Below are 19,937 nucleotides of genomic sequence, written 5' to 3' on the forward strand. Positions count from 1 at the left end.
ATAAACCTTGCTTATTGGACCACATGTATTATAGTTCTCTATTTCTACTTGTTTCATTAGACTGTCGGCATCTGTGCTTTGCAGGTCTCTACTGCCTTTGCTGAAGCCTAAAACACGATTCCCGCAGTGCTAAGGCAAAAGGTGCCTTCCAGACCCGGGGGGATCGGTGCCGGTGTGCCAGACGGGAGCATCCGAGGTGACACGGGGCTGCGCTCCCAGAGGATCCCGCGGCTGGAGCACGAGCACCGAGACGTGCCGGCACCGCTGGGGACGGAGGGAAGGCAGAACGGGGCCGCCTCTCCCTACACCTCCTACGGGCAGGGCGCGTGCTTGAGTCGGGGACGGCACGGCGCGTTCCTGCTGCTTCCCTAATAGCCCGCTATTGCCAACTGAATTAGGGATGGTAAAGAAACGCCGTCTTTTCACAAAGGCGTCGTCTCCTTAAGGTTGTTCCACGAAGGACTTCAGCCTGAGGAAACGCTCGGCTCCCCCGCCGCGGGCCGCCTTCCCTCTGCGCTGCGCTGCGCTGCGCCGCGTCGCGCCTCGCCCCCGGCCCTTCCGCCGGTTCCCACCCGAGGCGGCCGCCGTAGCCCGCGGCCGAGGGGCGATGGCGGTGCGGCGCCGCCCCCCCTTCCCGCACCGAGGCGCGGCCCCCGTCGCCCCGCCTCTCTCCGCCGCCATCCAATCAGAGCGGCGGCGGCTGCCGGCCACGCTTCGCCACAGGCCGGCGGCGCTGCCAATCTGGGGCCGCCCCCGCGGTGGGGCGCGGCGGGCGGGGGGAGGCAGCGGCGGCGGCTCGGAGCGGCGGCGGCGCTGCGGTTGCGCCATCTGTCAGCAGCCGCACGGGGAGCTCAGCGCAGCGCGGTCGGCACGGAGCGGAGGCGGTGCCCGCGGTAGCCCCGCGTCCTGCTGGGGCCGTGCCCGCCGGCTGTGCGCAGCGGAGAGCCACCGGCGAGAGGGACGAGGAGATGTGAGAGCCGGCTCCGCGCTGCGCCGCACAGGTACCGCGGGGCCCAGCCACCGCCCGGGGGAGGCGGGGAGGCGGGGATGCGGGAGGGGGGGGGAAGATGCCGCGGCGCGGTCGCTTCCTTTGTGCAGCCGAGCGGCGGGGTCGCTGCGGGGCTCCCTCCGGTTACCGGCACCGCGTCTACCCCCGGGTCGGCCACAAAGGGCCCTTTCGTGGGGCGGAGGGACCCGCCGTGCCCCTGCCGGGGGGGAACAGCAACAGCTGCCGCGCGGAACGCATCCCGGTGCTTGCGGGGCCGTGCCGCCTCGCTGCCCCAGCGCTTCCCCACCTCTTCTCCCCACGCGCGCGTCGCGGCCAGGGTTGTTTTCCCGTGACATCCTTTCCGCCGGTGACCGCAACTCGGTGAAAAAAAAAAAAAAGGGGTTGGGGGTCTGCCTGTTTATAGAGGAAGAGCTCTCTCTGTCTCGTCTCCCCGAGCTGCCGGAGACCCGGCGAACGGGAGCCGTGCGCGGCTCGGTGTGCAGCCCTGCGGCTCCCGCTGTTCTCCCCGGGCCGGCTGCGGGCTGGCTGCCACTCCCTCACTGCGAGACGAGCGGCAAAGTTGTGGGGTGAACAAAGGGAGCCAAAAGAAAAATATAGGAGTGGGGAGAGAAGGAAACGTCCCTGCCATTCGCTGATGGCGAGTTCAGCCGCAGCTTGACCTGGGGGGGGGAACTGCGTGGGGTGGGAAGCCACTCGTTGGTCGCTTTTCAGATATATCGTCTGCGTTTCTACAGTGAAAGAAGGTTCCCGTGCCCCAGTCAGCATGCTGGTGTCTGTAACCGGCAACGTGCTATGGACGTCAGTAGGTCTGCGGCTTTTCGCAGCTACTTAACGTTATTAGGGAAATGAGGGGGAACAGTGGTTCCTTCTCGACCCTTTTCTTCTTTGCAAAGCTGAAACTGATGAAAGTTACATTAATTCCTGCAAGATTTGTGTTCTGCTGGTAGCAGGTGGCAGACTTCCTTTGTTGAAACTTTTGGATGATTCTCACAGGGTTTGCCTGCAGGCCTGCTTCTTTTCTACCTCTAATAGCTGAGTGCCTCATCTAAGTGGCTCATCTTTGGCAAAAGTAAGAATTTCACAGTTGAGGCTGTCTTATGGTAAGCTGCTGGCTTTGGTGTTTTGTGGTTTGTGCTCCAGGCACGTTGTTGCAGCAATTCCTTGCTACCTGCTGGCAGAAGGTGTAGTGGCATGAAATTTCAGCACAAAGCCCTGGGCAGGCTTCTCTAGGAGTTGTTTTGGTGATGGCTGAATACCTGTCTCCACTAATAAACAATTTTGGTGTGTGGATGTGGCCCTTGATGTAAGGCAGAAGTGATGGAGGTGCCATAGCAAAAATGCTTGCTAACTGTTTTTGATTTAAGTATCTTTAGAAGTTTGGACCCACTGACAAATTTGTTTCATTTGAGTAAAATAAAATATTGCTGAGGAGCTAGTTGCTTCTGAGGTGATACAGGGTTTAATGAGTAGCGTTATCTGAAAATGCATGGGTGCAATTCAATATGGTAAGGACTTCTGAGTAGCTGCTTACCTGCACATACTTATCCACACTTAATATCGTCTGGGGTGGACTTCTGGTATAATAAAATGGTGGTGGGACAGGTGAAAACTGTTCCCTGTCTCCACACCAATATAACAGCAGTGTGATCTGTTGCATCTACAGTATGTTGTTTGGTTACATTGAAGAAGACTTGGAGCAGTTTGCCCTTTGGTGCCTCCTTCATGTTGCTTATCCAGTAATCCCCACTTTGCTGCCTTCCTGTAGCAGAGGGGGGAAAAGGTGCTGCACATGTGTTTTCCTGTCTTCACATGCTGTCTCTCAAGTGTGCATTAATATTTGATCCAAACTTGTATGGTACAGATCTGCTGGAGTCGGTCTGGGTGATATTTGAATGTATAATGATGGAGTTTGTTTCTGTCATGGCCAATGCTTTGTAATTTGCTCTATGGGCAGGTCTGACTGTGTGTTGGCAAAGTGGCTGTCTTCCAGAGGAAGAAAATGAATGACTCTTTCCCCCCTTCCTACCCCTGCAGCTCCCACGCAAGTAATTTTGACCCATTACTCCCCAGACAGGACTTTAACCAGACAAATCTAATTCACCCGAGCAGTCTCATTGAAATCTGGTAATTAGGGACTCCTTTGGTGACAAAAGGCCTACAGATCTGTATAGTGCAAGTCAGCAATTCAACTCTGAGTGAGAGCCACAGAAGGATTCATGTGCTTCGGCAGGAAGCATCATGAGCTGTGCAACACGGGCATTTGCAAGCCCTGAGCAAAAGACGTAAGTGCTGGTCTGCAGTGCTGAGCATTGTGCTCACACCTCCCGTGTGCTGAGGAGGTGCCATCCAGGCACTGCAAACTGAACAGTAGTTGTTTGAGAGCCTCTGAGAAATGTCCCTGGCTCCTGAAGGGAAGCATGCTCTTGGTCTGAGTGGGAAAGCTGAGTCTATCTGTGGGAGATGTCCTCAGGCCATGACACCAGAGATCAACTTGGCCTTGCAGAGATATGCAGCTGAGGAGAAGTGCCCCGTTGTTCTCCATACTACTGGCAGCAGGAAAACAATGACATCTTGTAAAGAATTTTCAGAACTTTCCTTCGCTTCGAGCTGGGACAAAGCCCAACAATATCATTACTTTCACAGAAGGAAATGAAGAAATAAAATGACTTCAAGTCAACCAAAACCATGCCACTGCTATTTGCTTCCGACTGCTTGGAGTTGTAACCCGCTGTGAAATGAAGGCTTACAACTCCAAGTATGCGGATCTACTTGGAGTGAAGTAAACCTGTGACAATTTGTCTTATTACTGAAGATTCCAATTAAGTAAAAATTGTTAACAATTATGGAGCTTTTAGATGTTGATAGAACTAAATACTCTGGCAGAAAATGACTATCAGACTTTTCTGTATCAGTTCTACTCCTCATATACCGTGCATCTGTGTGAATATTTTTCACCTGAAAAAGCCATCTGAAAGCTAGCCTTGCAATACTGTCTGAATTCAGTCAGATGGTTTGAGTGTAGTCAGCTTTTTGGCAGAGGAGGTGACAGAAAGTGAATCTTGCACTCGTCGGGCTTCCCAGAACGCAGCTTTCCTTTTGGTACCAAGGGCAATCCAACATGAATGATTCTTCTGCGATATGGTGAGAGGTTACCCCAGATTTTATATCTGAGCTTCTGCCAATTCAAGGAAGTCTTGTGCCTGTGGAGGTTTCTCGTTATTCTGCACTGTAATTTTGTAGAGCATCTGTGAGTAATAAATCCTACTTGAGTAAGCCAGTAGCCTGGATTAGCACAAATGAGTTGGTGCTCTCCACATTTCAACACAGTGTCACATAATGAGCTGCACAAGGCAGCTGTGATGTGACAGTAATTTGGCGGAAGCACAGGAGGTTGCCCCTCTGTATGTATATTTCAATCACTTTATTTTTGTGGCTTTTTGGTGTAGTATAGGATGAAAAAATTATTGCCAGTCAGTGCTTACCTTTTCAGGCATCATTTTGGTAGGTACTAAGTAGATAAGTTAAGCAGGTTATGTCAAAAAATATTAATAAAAATATTAATACCCTTTAAACAAACAAAAAAACCCACAACTTTTCTGCTTTGCGAGAAGTCTCATGACTGAATGATGATTCCCAGTCTCCTTCTATTATTTCAGTTATTCACTTTTTTAAAAACAGCTGATGTGGCTTCAACATTCATTTGAAGCCCATTTATTGTGTTTGTGGAGACCTTACAACCCCCCCTTCCTGCAGAGCAGGCCGTGTGTGGAGGAACACTTTGTGTGACTTTGATCTTTGACTTGCAGCTGTAGTGCTTAGAATGAGAGGCAGCAGGGAAGTCTTCCTGGCATGACTTCGGACCATCACGCAGTCCCTATCTCCGCTTCTGGTAGTGGTGTGCAGCTCCCCAGGCTGCAGCAGCAGGCACACAGTGAGCACTCACAGACCTCTCGGTGCTCTTGTGCAAAAACTTTATGGTTGCCTTAGCGAGAGCTGTAGCTATCTCTGTATTAACCAACATCCTGAGACTTTCAGGGCTGCCTTAGCTGACAAAAAAAAAAAAAAAAAAAAAAAAGTTACAGCAGAAGCTTGCCTGATACTTTCTAACGCCTGGGTTTTGTATCACTTCCTCATAAAACTGCTATATTTTTTCTTTTTTCCTCCTTCTAGGGTAACTTCATTCCTACTGCCTCATTCCTCCATCAGACCAGATGATAGCCCTGTTTGCAGGTGGAGTTGGTGAATCCTACAACCAGCTGCTTCACCCCAGGGGAGGGGAGCAGGGCTAAGGGAAAGCAGCTCAATCCCTATTAAAGTGAAGTGTTTGTTTGTTACTGTGGCTGTGTTTTTTCTTTATGGGCAGCTTCTTGCTAGGAAGCAGTGATGCATTTTTCCAGGAAAAATGCTGCTGTACATCTTGGAATGAAAACCTCTATTTTCTGGGTCTAATCTTGGGCTTTAATGTCTTAAACTATATATGAATGATCTGTATTTGTTTTTGGTGATTTTTCAAATTCATTTTGCTGATTCTACTCTTTAGGATGGAATAAGACTACTGAAGCAATCCTTTCAATTGTCTTCTTTCTGTTATCATTCATGATGTTCATGTAGGGCTTCAGCTGGATATGTAGTCCTTTTGTCCCAAGCATTATGTCCTCCAGGTGTCTTGGTGTGATTGGTGACCTTATGTTCACAAGACCTGACGCTGTGGGACAGTAAGGGGAAACAGCAACTGGATTTTGATTTTTCTCATCAGCCTGCAATTCAGATAAGGTCAGTGTAGTGAAGCTGCAAATTGAAGAACTGGGTTTAGCTCTGTGTCATAGTCTGTATACTCTCAGAAATACGCATAGCCTTGGCTTTGGTTTCTTGCTGTCCACCTCTCTGGAGGTTTCCCTTTTGTACGAAATGCAGTGAACTCTAATGTTGCTAGACGATGCAACATTGTGAAGGAAGTATCTTTTACATTCCAAGGTCAAAAATTACATTGTGTTTGTTGGGAGTGGTACAGAGGCAAGCATTGACCATCTTTCTTGCTTAGGGCAGCATTACTGACATGCTTAAAAACTGCAGAACTTGTTGTCCTAGCGTTCAAGCAGGGTTGCCAAAATTGAACAAATACGGCTGGGGACGAAGTGCGTAAGGAAGGCTGTGTACCTCTTCCTCCTGCTCAGTCATTGTAGGTGGAACAGCGGCAGCATTGATGGGTTTGCACTGCCTGATGCTTGATATTCACAGCAATTTGCTGCCACTCCTGTAAAAGGTTAAAAACTTTTTTTAATTATTCTCCAGGCTTTTTTTAGTTGTGGGCTTCCTCTGGCATCAGTGTGATTCAGTGAGTTCTTCAAGGGCGAGGTGACCTTGTCTGTGCTTGTGTGTGTTTTCAGCAAGCGTTAATTTGGACTGTTGTAAGGTTAGGTTGGTTGAGATTTTGTTGTTGTTTGTCTGTTGGTTTTTGTTTTTTCTCTCTCATGCAAAATAATTAATTCTGCTGTTTGAAACTGACTTGGTGGCTATAGATGTTGAGAAAGCTGGCAAAAATTTGTTTTTGTGGTGAAATCTAATGATCTGCCATGTAAGTGGTAAAATCACTGGTTGCCCTCTTGGGGTTGATGTGGCACAACAGGACGGTGCTGAGAATTATGTGGAGCTGAATGTGGAGGGTGGATCAGAAAAGCATTGCTTTCCTTGTACGTCTTTGGGTTGGATGCACCTCCAAGGCACTATGCAGTGATGAACAGATCTTGTGGGGGGCAGCTGGGGTATCCCCAGCAGTCCAGGAGGGGAATCATTCTGACATCTCTGCTCCATTTCCAGAACAGAAGTATATTGGTCAGTGTGTCCATACAGCATGCTCTTGAACTAGAGAGGCTGAACTTCGCTTTTTTGAGTGTCAAAAAAGTAGTGATGTAACCTGGATGAGTGTATTAGTGGATAAATGTTAACTTATCCATTGACTTATAAATGTTGACTATCCAAGTTAGCTTTTTAAAAAATTACTTCTGACTCTTCTTTTTTATTTATCTGCCCCACTGAAGGAGGGTGATTATATTCCTAGGGAGCTCCATCTATAACAGCTACCCACAAGCTTTATAATGACATGATGCTGCAATTGTAAGCATTGGTTGTTTTCAGGGAAGATGTCTTTTTGGTTTTGTTGTATTTTGTGTTGATTTGGTATGGATTTTTTGTGTGTTTGATTTTTCTGAAAGAAGTCGGGACTAGCTATTCCAATTGTACTGTTGTGAGAGTGGCAGAGTGATGTGGGAGTCCTCATCTTACAAGTGAGGACCCTTCAAAGTAACCTGGTTTAGGATGCTTGTTGTCTCAAATTTAAAGTGTTGACACATTTCTGTGAGTTTCTTATGTCACTGGACAATTAACACCCTATTCCAAAACAGAAATACTGCACTGGACTGACTGCTGGAAGAAGGTGTTCACGAAAGAGAAATATCACAGATCTTGAGAGAATGCAGGCGAAAACAAGTCTGCAAGTGAACTAAGGTCTGTATTTGCAAATTAAGTAGTCACCCCAAGCTGCATTGGTATTTTTTCCTTAATCAGCAGTATGTTGCTACTGTCTTATAACTTCTGAGAAAACATCTTGAACATGTTATTCAAACCACATCATGCAGATTTGCTTCATGATTGTTGGTATGGGAACTTGCTAACCTGTATACATCATGACAAGTATGTAGCTTTAGACTCTCACCCTCTGAACCTAAGGAATTAAAAAAACCTCAAAACTTAGTTTTGTTTTAAAGGGATGATCACCTAGAATTACTTTTTTATTGTTGTTATTTTTTTCTTCTTGCAATCATACTGTAGCAATTTCTTCTCTGTATCTGAACTCTCTCTAGAACTAACAGACTTCTCTTTTAAAAGTGCTTTTTAATAGTCCTTCCAGCTTATCTGAGAAGAGCTATTCTTCCTTTTAAAATTTAATCACAAAAGAACTGAGGTTTGAGAACTGAGGAAATCGTGTCCCTTCACAGAACAGGTCTAATCTCGAAGCTGGACCTAATGTACAAGTTGAGGCCCCACACAGTTGGGTCCTGGGTGCTTCTGAGCATGGGTGTCACACAGCCTCTGGCCAGCATGTTCAAGGATGTGATCCCTCATGGTGGATGTCGTTTTCCTTACTATCCAGCATCAGTTCCCTTTGCTGCCATTTGATGCTGCTGCGCTTGTCATTTCACTTGTACCTCCAGGAAGAATCCAGTCTCTTTTTCTCTTCCGCCTACTAGCTATCTGCAGGGCAGTGCTCCCCACCCCACAGCCTTCTCTTTTCAAACTGCGCTCTTTTCAAACTCACTCTCTCTTCTTCTTGTACATCAAATGATGCAGCATCCTGGTAGCTATCTGCTGGACTTGCTGCAGTATGTCCACCTTTCTCTTCCCAGCATACTGAAACCAGAACGGGTGCTCTAGAAGAGACCTCTCAAGTGCTGTATACAGGGGAATAATTACTGCTTTTACCTGCTGGTGAATTACATGGCCTATTTTGAGCCAAGTCTTCAGCTCCTGTCACCTCTCCCTTGCAGGGGAGCTGTATCATCAGTGCTTGTAGGCTTCTTGTCAGTCAGAGGTAGCTCAAAGACAGGCCTTTGCTCAAGTGAAATGGAGCAGATAACCCAACCAGTGTTTACATACTCAGGACTGTAATGTTTTCCATTTCCCTGTAGTGAGGTTTTGCACCAGACCTTCACACTGCATACAACAGTATAACCTGAAGCAATGAGATGGTATCACAGTGATTGCAGTGAGGAAAACACATTGTAAACAACATGTGCAGACTGAGACGTTGTGTCTATTTTTGCTTTTTTTCCTGGTAGTACCTTACCTATTAGCCAAGTTCCCTGCTTTAATGTTCAGTAACAGATATGAGTCCTAGAACAGCAGATGTGCTACCTGAATGAGCCTCATGGGAGCTGTGGCCCAATCGCGCCTGCTTAAGGTTGTGGTACACTCAAGAGGCCTTTCTTACTTGGGTTCTTGAGACTTGAGCATTTCTTGTTGTGCTGTTACTGGTGACTGAAGAACTTGTCAGTAACAACGGTCTGTGATTTTTGAAGGTTTCATCTTCTTAATGTACTTAAATGTGCATCTACACAGAGGGGGGGGGGGGGGGGGAAATAAAAGAGAGCAGTTGGAATACCAGTGAAACCCACAACCGCTACCAAACTTGTGTGTGTGGGATTTGTCTTGTGTGGTTCGCATAACTTAACGCAGTTTTCCTCATACCATGGTGTATAGCAGCTAAAGGCATGAACTTTCCTAAAAGCTTTAGTGACTTCAGTTTATGGCCTGCTGATGGGAGAGGTGGATGGACACTGGCTGCCGTTCCCAGCTGGAGGTGGGTGGTGAGAGAGGGGTGGGCTGGGTGCTTGCTGTGCCTTGTGTAGCTGCCCTGCATCCTGGGGCAACTGAAAAAGAAGCCTTAGAAACTCAGTGAGTACAAAAAGAATTCACAGTAGTGAAGTGTGAGCTGGGAAGGTGAACAAGGGATGGAAATTGTTGGACTTGTTTTTCTTTTTCTTTAATATTTTTCTCCATCATGGAGCTTCTTTCAAGGTTTCCCTTTCTATTTTTTCTGTTGCCACTGCTGTGATTTTCCTTTGGGTATTCTTGCTAGCTCCATCTCACTGACTGTACCAGTCGAGCCCCCCAGCAGAAGAAGGACATGAACTTGTTAGAGTAAGTCCAGAGGAGTGCCACAAAGAAGGTTGGAGCACCTCTCCTATGAAGACAGGCTGTGGGAGTTGGGTTTGTTCAGTCTGGAAAAGAGAAGGCTTTGGGAAGCCTTTACAATGGCCTTCCAGTACCTAAAGAGGCCTACAGAAAAGATGAAGAAGGGCTTTCTACATAGCGATGTGTATTCATAGGACAAGGGGGAATGGTAGTAAACTAAAAGAGGGGGAATTTGGGTGAGGTATCAGGTGGAATTCTTTACAAGCAGTGAGGCACTGGCACAAACTGCCTAGAGAAGTTGTGATGTCCAATCCCTGGAGGTGCTCAAGGCCATGTTGGATGGGGCCCTGGGCAAATGAGTTAGTGGGGGGTGGCAGCCCTGCTCACAGAGGGGGTTGCGTCTAGGTGGGCTCTGCGGCCCCTTCTTACCCAAACTGTTCTGTGATTCTTTTTCAAAGGGTCTTTATGCTTTTTACTCGCTTACAGAAATCTGTTCCTGTGCCTGTTTACCTAAGTCTTCCCCATCACTTACCTTCTTTTCCTTGCCCTCAGATCATCTGGTCACCCACACCAACAAGCTGTTTATCCTTGAGATAATAGTTGCTCAGAATGCTCTGATCTTAATGCCACAAAACTCCTTATACTCACAGCAATTAAGAAGTTAAAAGGCAGATTATTTTCTGCCCCACCCCAGAGAATTAGTTGCATGTTTTCAATCTGTACAGTTGTCACTGTGGGTTATATTGCATAGAACTCAGAGGTGATTAAGAAGCCCTTTTTGGTATGGGAATGCTTGTTCAGGTTAACTGGACGTTCTTGTGCAGCAGAATAACAGTATGAGATAGCTATGCGTTGAACTGAGGTGCACTGCCAAACTGTTCCCTCTGTTATATGTTGAAATTTAGAGTTTTGCCTGTGGGCTTTAGTAACTGGCTCTTCCTGGACCCCATAGAAACATGGATGCTCCTTCAGAGCCCGTGGGTGCAGTATTGGAGTATGGCTTTGAGACCTTCGTGGCTGCTCAGGTGGGGCTGGCTGTCTTCAGAGTGTGTCTGCTCCTTCCAGAACTGAAAAGCCACTTGTGTTTACTTGCTCGCTTTCAGTTAGAAATTAGGGCAGCTTTGTGCCATACGCAAAGCTCCTGTGGGGGAGATGCTGAGAGTTTAAAGAACTTCAGATTTTTGTTCCAATTTTGACTTAATTCACATGAAAAGCTCAGGAGCTTTCTGGTGTTCAGTGGCAGCTTGAGTAAAATAGTTTCAGTGGGAAGATGAGGGGGATGTATATCAGCTTGTAGCTAATATTTGTTTAAGTGGGTTATGCAAAATAATTGAGGATATTGTTAGCAAACTAGAGAAGTCACAAGATGTCCTTCTTGAGTATAAATTATACTATTTTGGTAGAAAATCTGAGAGATAGGGAAGCAGCACTGAGCATGGGAGGTTAATACCTCCTCTAGATAATACCAGTGCCTTCAGTCTCCTACATCTTGTCCCCAAATACTCATTTGGATGATGGCAGGCCTGGAACCTAGTGCTACCAGCCCTAAGTGTTTGAATATTTCAGTGTCTTTGGGGATGAGGGAGGATGGGCAAGAGCTGGGAACTTCCCAGTGTTGCATCTGGGAATGCTGGAGGGGACACAGCTCAGGGGCAGCTGATGTTTGCATCTGGGTGGGGGGAGCTGCTGCTGAGGATGTCAAACAATGCTGTCTTTTCCTGTGGTGTAAATGTGTTTGTACTTGTGTTAACACCTTGCAATTAAGTCTGAGATATTCAAATCGAGTTAGAGCTAGGTTCACCCACTGTGACTCAGATATTGTTCATATATGCCTGATATATGCATTTTCCCTGTGCTGTCTGCAAGATGAGCTGTTAGAGTTGATCTGTGGCTAATGTATGCTGTTGGGAAACTGCTGGTATGCCAACTGGTGTAAAAGAGGTTGATCCTAAAGATATTCCCAGTCTTCTACTTTTGTTAAAATGTTGGCAGATGTTTCCAAGGAATACACTGGCTTCTTTGTATATCATTTTAAATCGCTCTGGAAAAGATAAAAAAAAAAACAACAAAGCAAAGGTCTCTATAAAAGGAGTGGCAAGAGCTGGTGTATTACTCAGGGTGAGGCACTTGAGGCCATCCCAATGTGCTGTTTCAAAGGAGTAAGTAATTTAAAACTGCTTTCTCTCTCCTCTGTTTTGCAATTGTTATAGCGATGTCAGTGCTGTCCTAGCAGACAAGTTCTTCAGACTCCCTCCTTCCCAGTGCCACACCTTCCTCAAGTTGTACACCTCTTCCAGAACAGCCAACCTCAGGCTGGTCAAGTATATCTGCTGCCTGCATGCAATGCTTATGAACAAAAATGTCAGAAATGTTCCTTTTATACTATTGATATGAATCAGGTGTTTTTTCCATCATCTCAGGGCTTTATTCTCTGACAAACTTCAGTGGCTTTCAATTTGAGATGAGGCTTCATAGTTTTTGCTTCTAAGCACAATTAAAAGCATCTTGACTGCTGTTTTGAGTTGATTCTTTGTTTCCTCTGATCCCTTCTTGTAGTGATTTCCCAGTGTCTGCCTTGTCAACAAGTACTTTTTTGCACATAGGAACCAATTATCATGTCTTCTGAAGCTTTTTCCTTACCTTATGTTTGAAAAGAAACTGCTGACCAGCAGTCTCCCATCCCTCTTGCTGTACTGTGAGACTATGCATTGCAGTTGACCTTATTGCTGCAGAATTGCTTTTCAACCTCTCGGAGCAGGACTTTTGGGCAGCTGTGGGCTGTCTTCAGAGCTGGTTGTTCCAGGAGAGGCAGGTAGGCAGAGGAGGTCTCTTCTTCAAGGGGCTGTTGGGCTCGGAGCATTTCAATGTCAGGCAACCAAGTGCTGCCACAGCAAATCAGTACACAGGAGGATTGCAACTCATTTTTTGAATGCAGTGACCTCTATTTCTGAAGAAACAGATTTTTTAAAGGCAGAATTGTTGTCATTAGACATCTTTGCAAGTCTCTTATAGAGCAGGTGAAGGCTTATCTCTTTTTTGTATTTTTTTTCTTTGAAACACAAGCAGACAAAACCACAAGCTGCTTCAGCTGGTGATGCTCAATGAAGGATTTCAAAAGCCGATAACCAGTTTGCCTTGTAGGCATACCCAGCACCCTCAGCAGCTTGCTCGACCTGCAGCGTTTTAGTGATGGGAATTGAAGGCATCTGTGTCTGACTAATGTTCCTACTGAAGTCTGTTGGAAAATTGGTTGGCCTGTGTGTAACCAGAAATAATGTCTTACTAAATTTAAATTCATGTGGTTAATAGGCAGAATATGTCAAACTAATTTTCTGTCTCTTCTTCCTAGAAACAGGGATTTTTAACATCCTTAAAAGTCAGGTTTCATTTGTCTTTCTTTCCTTTCAGGAGGAGTCTTCCTGGGCCCTTACAAGGCTTCCCTGCCTGATTTCATTGATGATTATAGGGGCTGTTTAGCATAGAAGGAAGCTGGGGCAGGAGAGAGAGGAAAGGCAGAAGTTTGTAATTTAGTTTTCAGGCTGAGCTTTCTCTCTCTGTCTCTCTTAATCTGTCAGTTTTGACCACGGTCAGCCCTTTCCTCTGGATGCATCAGGCTTCTGATCTTTCCTGTTGTGCATCTTCAACAGCAGCAAAGGTGCCTCTCATCCAACCCCATGAACATGCTGCTTTTACAGGGCTTCAGACTAAATTCAGCCTCCAGGGAGGAGGAAGGAAGGAGGAGTGGGGGCAGAGGAAGGAAACTATTGCTGCAATTTTGTTTGGATGGGAAACTTGGTGGTTTTTAGGGGCTCTTGTTAAACGTGAGATGATTTGTCAGTTTTGTTACCAACTCTAACTTGTTTTGTATTTTATACTGGTAGTTTTCATTGAGTAGTTCACATGGACTAGGGCTGAACAAATCATGTCATCGTGGCTCAGTTTTGGTATCTGCTGGAGGCACAGTGAGGGTAGAGGCAATAGCACTCTTCCCTGCAGAGCTCTGAGTTGGACCTTTGTAGTTGCAACAAGCTTTACTTTGTGCTGGCTCTGTACTAGTGCTGCACACAGGCTCCTGCCTGTGATGGAGAGGTAAAGACTTCTCTGAGCCTCACAGGCTGCTCATGAGCTGGGAGCCAGCTCAGAGCAGAGTCCTGCCCTGCTCTTGATGAAAATTGTAATGGGTTGTCCATCCTTCCATGGTTCAGCTCCTAGAGCTGCGAGGCTGATGTGGTAAAGTGGGCACCCTGACAACTGCAGGCACCTGTGGTGTGGACAGGGATAACCTGCCCTCTCTGCTAGAGGGGGTGATAGCATCCTGAGCTGTGGCTGCTCACATCTAGCAAAACCTGCTCTTTTCTTCCTGGCTGTCTTCACCTGAACACCTAACAGTCTAGGAGAAGGAAATCTGCATTCAGTCATTTGTTTTTATAGTCTCTTCTGTGTTACATGTTTGTGTGGGCTGCTAGTACACGTCCAGAACAGATCGCTTCACAGCTACTGCAGAGTCAGGAACCTGTCTCTCCAATTGCTCTACTACTTTTTAAGGGACACGCTACCTTCGTTGTGAAGGTGAGTGAAGAGCTGCTCCTAAAAGCTCTGCCCTTAATGCTGTACTAATAACCTACTGCTTCTGTAAGGCAAGTCGTTTTTCCTAAGTAGTGGTATGGCAGAGAGACAAATAATTGTCTTTATTGCCAGCTCACTTACAAATGTGTGCAGAACTTTGTCTGCTGCCGCAGCATGTGCTTGGGCAGTGAGCAGTGATGGGAGCTCAAGAGGGAGGGAGGGGTGCCTGCCCATAATCTCTAACAAGTATCTCATTTGGCTCTTCTCAGTGTCTGTACTCAGCACTGCCATAACGTGTATGTATTTAAATCAGCATTGACTCAGGCTGCATCTTAAACCACAAAGCATGCAGGCGTGTTGAAATTAGGGTGGGTGGGTGCAAAGCAAGCTCTTTTGCTTTACTGAGGATGGCATGTTGGAAACTTAAAATGGGGAAGGGGTCTTAAGTCACTGCTGCTCTCATGCTGAATGCAGATCATTGCTGACCCCTCTTAGCCTACACTGTCTCAGAGAGCTCCAGGAATTGGCATCTCCAGTGTGTACTCCTGCTCTCTTCTGCATATTGGTATTTGGAAAGCTGCTTCTAGCATGCAGCCTTTTGCTTTCTTTGTATAGAGCATCTCTGTTCAGGGAACATGGAGAAATTTCAAGGGCACAGTCCCCGAAAGCTTATCTGTTATTCCTGTCGATGTTGCTTCTGCTAGCAGCACACCCTGCTACTTTGCACAAAGCCTGTATCCTTGTGACAGCTTTTTCTTTCCTTCAAGGCTGCTAACACTCCCCATTCTTTCCCTTTGTTAACTTGGCTGATTTCACTAGCCTTGGCACCTAAGGCGTGGCATGGCAAAGCCTTCCCTGCGGGTCAAGGGAGCGGTGTTGGTTTGTCTGCTGGGATCCCCTGGGGGAAGAGACCACTGTTTTGCTGATTCCTGAGGAGCAGTGTGGGTGCTGTTGGCACAGTGAGGAGAGGTGAGGAGGCAGGAGAAACCAAGCTGTGGTGAGATGGGGAAGAGAAACCTTCACCTCCTGGGTCTCACTGTGCAGGTGATTGAACTGGGGATTTGAGGGCTTCTTTCCTTTTGCTGGTAGCAACAACCCATGAAATCTGTCAATAAATGTAGAGCTGTGTACATAACCATGAGCACCACTGCCCCTCCATTCTGCTGAACTCACAGATGAAAGCAGCATGACGCTTTCAATTTCTCTCTGAGCTTAAACAGGAGAGATTGTGCATCAGCCTGCTGATTAATCACAGGCACTCATGTGATGAACAATCCTCTGGGGATGGAAAAGGTTAGTTTGCTTTTAACAGTCTTAAAATAGCCTCATTTCAAAGAACATTTCCATGATTCCTTTTCTTAAGTCAAGGATGCAGAAGAGCTTGCAGTGTTAAGTTGTGTGCATGACAGTGTGTTTGTATGCTGTGACCACAGCCTCTTTTCCTGGCAGGGCACTCGCTTCCCCCATTGGATTGCTCCAGATCCAGCCTGGATCAGAAGATAGATGGGATTCTGCAGAAGGGCAGCTGCAGGAGTTGGGAGGTGTGGTGTGAAGAAGGTGGGGAGCACTGTGGGAGGGGGAAGGAGAGGATCTGCTCAGCATCTAGGAAACAAAATCCGTTTCAGCACGTGGTTATGAAAAAATGACTGATTTTCCCAGTGCATGCATGTTGATAAACTATGGGGTGACTGGAGAAGTGCTGAGCACATGCAACTGCAAATGGAGTCAATGGGCTCATTGCTCCAAGTGTACTGAATAGTCAGGCTTCATTTGTCTCCAATTGGGCACCTAAATAAAGGACACTTTTGAATTTATCTTCTTGCTGTCAGTTCTTGTCATAAATTGCCAATAATGCTTCTGGTGTCTTAGGATGCTGGGGGGGTTGGGAAGCATGCTTTGTGAGGAAAAACTCCAGTGCTGAGCTATGCAGGGACCCATGAGTAAACTCATTTTGTGTTCTTAGCAGGCTGGGAATGCCTGCTGCCCCCCTCACCCCCCCTTCTCTCTTCCCCTTCCCCCATCCACCCCCTCCCCCCACCCCCCCCCCCAAAAAAAAAAAGGATTAAATGACCACACTAAATAAGCATCAGTCATTTTAAGCACTGAAGGAGACTGTACTTGAGTGGAAACCTCTCAGTGTGTTCTGCAGAGAAGAGCTGTCTCAGTGTGAATTGAGGGGCAGGTGGAAGAAGGCTGGGAGCGTCTCCAGAGTGCCCTGGGTTTGTGCACACCATTTTATTGCCTTGGCATTTCTGTCATGCAAAGAGGGTGTAGCTGTTCTTTGGATGCAAAGCTCTGATGAGGGGCAGGAGTGGAGAGTTGGGGAGTGCGATGTGGTATCGCACACGTGTGTCAAGGCTCTGGGCAAACAGAGGTCTCTCTGCTCGCTTGTGCTGCAAATCTGAGCATGTGAACCATGCTCGTTTGCTGCTGCACACCGTGTTTGTGGCAAGGCTGACAAACCAGACTTTGTGCGAGTGCAAAACCAGGCAGAGAGAGCACAGGATGGAAATTCGGTGCTGTTACGGTAGTGGGTGGCTGTGTGGGCTCCTTGCCTCTTAGTTGCTTTCAGTGGGAACGAGAATGGGTCTGAAACCTGTGTTAGTTTTGTGGGGCACTGGAATGAGTTAGAGAAGTTGTGTTGTTGAAGGAAGGGGATGTGGGACCCTGTGAGATCTTAAAACAACTGTTTTGCTAACCACCTGACTCTCAACGCATAGATTTCAGTGCCCAAAGTGGCTCTTTATTTATTTATTTATTTTTAATGCTAACAGTTGGGGTTCTGGTCTGTATTGTATGAAGAACTCTGCAGTTATGGAGAATGTAAAACAGCTCTTCAGTTGATTATATAATAAATCTTACTGTCGTTTACAGGTAGCAGAAAGCAAAATCAGAACATAAACAAGCAGTCTCGCATATGGCAGCACAGTTACTCTGCGTTATTTTAAGCCTAATTATACTTGAAAGGTGTTGGGGAAATCGAGAACTTGACTTTTGGCACTTATCAGCACAATCTTAATTAACCATCAGCACCTTTTTTCGTGTTATTCTGTGAAGAGTTCCAGCCCTGTAATCTTATTTCCCTCCTCTCATTGCAGGGTTAATACTCTCAGTTCCATAACCTAGCATATCTTCTCTTTTGCCACTTATTTTTAAACATTTCTGAAAACTGTTTGGAGGTGCCCCTGTCTATCAAAGCACAAGCTCATTGAGCCGTCATCCCTTTCTGACTCTCAGCAGAAGACTTCAGGGAAATATATGAATATCCCCAGTGCCTGCCGTGGGGGTAATAGCGCATTGTGAAGTGGGATTGTAGAATGCGCTGAAGACGCGCAAGGAAGCAGCTAAATACAGCTTTTATTTGCCAAGTGAGGTGTTTGTAAATGAAGCATATTGTAGAATGTGAATTGATTTGTTGTTGTTGTTTGTACTGACAGTACAAAGAAATATGGCACATAAAGGCGATTGCTGAATAGCTGATAATGTTGCAGTCAGATTTTATAAATAGGAGTAAAAAGGAAAAGCTAAGTTCACTGTCTTCCTAACAATTCAGATTTGTGCTTCGTTTTTAAACTGAAGTTGACAGACTTGATAAATTATTTGATTGCATATTGAAATGTTATTTTAATTACTGTGAGGAAGAGTAACTTTTTTCCTTCTGTTTTGTTGTTATTCCTATCTCCTCACTGTTGAAAATATGAGAATTGTGAGAGGAAGGGTAGAGGTTAGAGGGGAGGAGATCTTGTTTGGTGATTGACTTTTACTTGAAGTAAAAATATTTTTAAACCTACAAAATAGCATTTGCTTAATATAATCCCTGGTGTGCTTGTATAATCTGCTTATGATTTATAATGCGAAATAAAAAAATCCCCTAAAGTCCTTGGTCAGAAGTATTTCAGCACTTGAAACACTTTAAGGAGTTTAAAGGGAGGGGTGGGGGGAAGAAACCAATCACCTTTGCCTTGTGCTTATCAATGTTTTTGTATTAATAATAGCTGATTCACCTGTCCCCAACATGATGCTGATGGTATCTTGAGACAGGTGGGTAGATGTTTATACTGTGCTCTGAGAAAAGATTACATAACCTTAGACTTGTGGTTCTGTTTTTCCTTCTTTAAACAACGAGAAAAAAAAGCAGGTCAGATATCTGTGAGAGGTCGTCTTCCTTCAGCTCAATACTGCAAAGTAAACCAGGTCATAAGTGCATACGTGCATTATCGAACAGGCTTATTATCTGGATGTTCAATGTTTTATATAATATGTGTTCTCTAAAATTCAAAGCAAGAGATTCTACAGAATGTGATGCTGCTTGTAGTTGTAGCCTTAACAAAAACCTGACTGTATTTCAGGGTACAAGCAAATGGAGCTCACACTTAACTTACTAATTTCAAACAGACGTTTCCTGTGACTGATTTCCTGAGGACTCCTGAGGCCAGTGGTCTTTTCCATTGTCATTTTGTTCGTCAGTGTAAAGTAGAGATTATCTGCCTTCTGCCATTTCCTCTTCTCTCTGTTTCTTTCTGGGCAGAAAGGAAAATAACTTCTCCCTCTGGTCAATGCAGATGTTAGCACATCATGAAATTTCTTTAACTCCAGCTGCAGGAAACCTTGCCCAAATGGACCATATGTCTTATTTGGGTCTTATTCTGCCGTCTTGCTTGTTTTTATTTAACGTTGTTAGTATGCTGGTTTTTCTTTGAAAAATTTGCTTTACTGTAGCAGTGTTTGCTGTGGAGATGCTGTGATCAATTTGTGGTTCCTCACGGAAAGACTTTTTAATTAAAATGCCACATCATAGGAAAAAAATATTTAATACAAATCTAATGCAAGTGCACTATGTGTCATAAAGTCTAAGAAAGTTGCTTGTAAGCAAGATTACAATAATATATATGTGACCAAAGCATCTGTGCCACGATAAACATTATGAAGAGTATAGATGCCCGTAGAATTTAGGGTCTTTTCTTCTTTAATAACTGATTTTTTTCTGCCATCTGCTGTTCAGCTCAGACCTTTCATTCCACCTGTGAGTTTGATGCAGTCAGTATTTCAGTCTCACTGCAAGGAAAATCTCACTTGCATAATTCCACTGTAGTCCACAGGAAAAAAAAATGCTGCATCTGTATTATTTCCAAATAATTTTCAAGGATTAGAAAGATAAATTAAAAATCATATTTTAAAACAATCACTCAATCTGTGTATGTTTCTGCTTGCCCTCTCCCTCACCAAGGTACTGGCCTGTCGTATTGGTGTTTTCACTCAGGAAAGTCCCTGCAGCATCTGACAGCTGTTGTCTTGGAGAGTTGAATGAAGGGATGTGAGAGCCCGCTGACTTGATTTGTATTGAGGGGAAAAGGCACACTAAGAAAAAAAGGACTTGCTAGAATCTGCTCAGGATGAACTGATCCTATCTATGAGAGTATCGCTGCAGCCAACCCTCTATTGAGGGGATACATGGCCTTGTTGGGGCAGTGTCTGGATGGAGCTGCTAGCCATCCCACTGGGTTGAGGAAAGTGGGTAGAAAATATAGCCAGGGCAGGAATGAGCCTGCAAGAAGGCATGTAACTGTTGAAGCTAAAACATAAAATATATACGCTTGAAAAGAGCAAAATCCCACAGTGGCGTGTAATATGGATGAGAGTGGACTGAAGCCAAGTAGTAGAAAGAAGTTTT

General features: G+C 45.7%; 1 protein-coding gene across 3 annotated transcripts in view; it reads left to right on the forward strand.

Moving 5' to 3' along the window:
- Positions 1-788: 788 nt before the first annotated feature.
- Positions 789-19,937, forward strand: part of FYN (FYN proto-oncogene, Src family tyrosine kinase) — a 128,453-nt gene continuing 109,304 nt past the window's right edge. For 2 of the 3 annotated variants that reach the window (XM_065734917.1, XM_065734933.1), the window contains exon 1: positions 789-1,001. The gene's annotated coding sequence lies outside the window, so the exon portion shown is untranslated. The remainder of the gene's footprint in view (positions 1,002-19,937) is intronic. The other variant, XM_065734954.1, reaches the window with a different exon arrangement.

This window comes from Cyrtonyx montezumae, unplaced genomic scaffold (assembly GCF_038088225.1).
Source record: "Cyrtonyx montezumae isolate F1298 unplaced genomic scaffold, pur_monq_1.0 scaffold_0, whole genome shotgun sequence".
Lineage (NCBI taxonomy): Eukaryota > Metazoa > Chordata > Aves > Galliformes > Odontophoridae > Cyrtonyx > Cyrtonyx montezumae.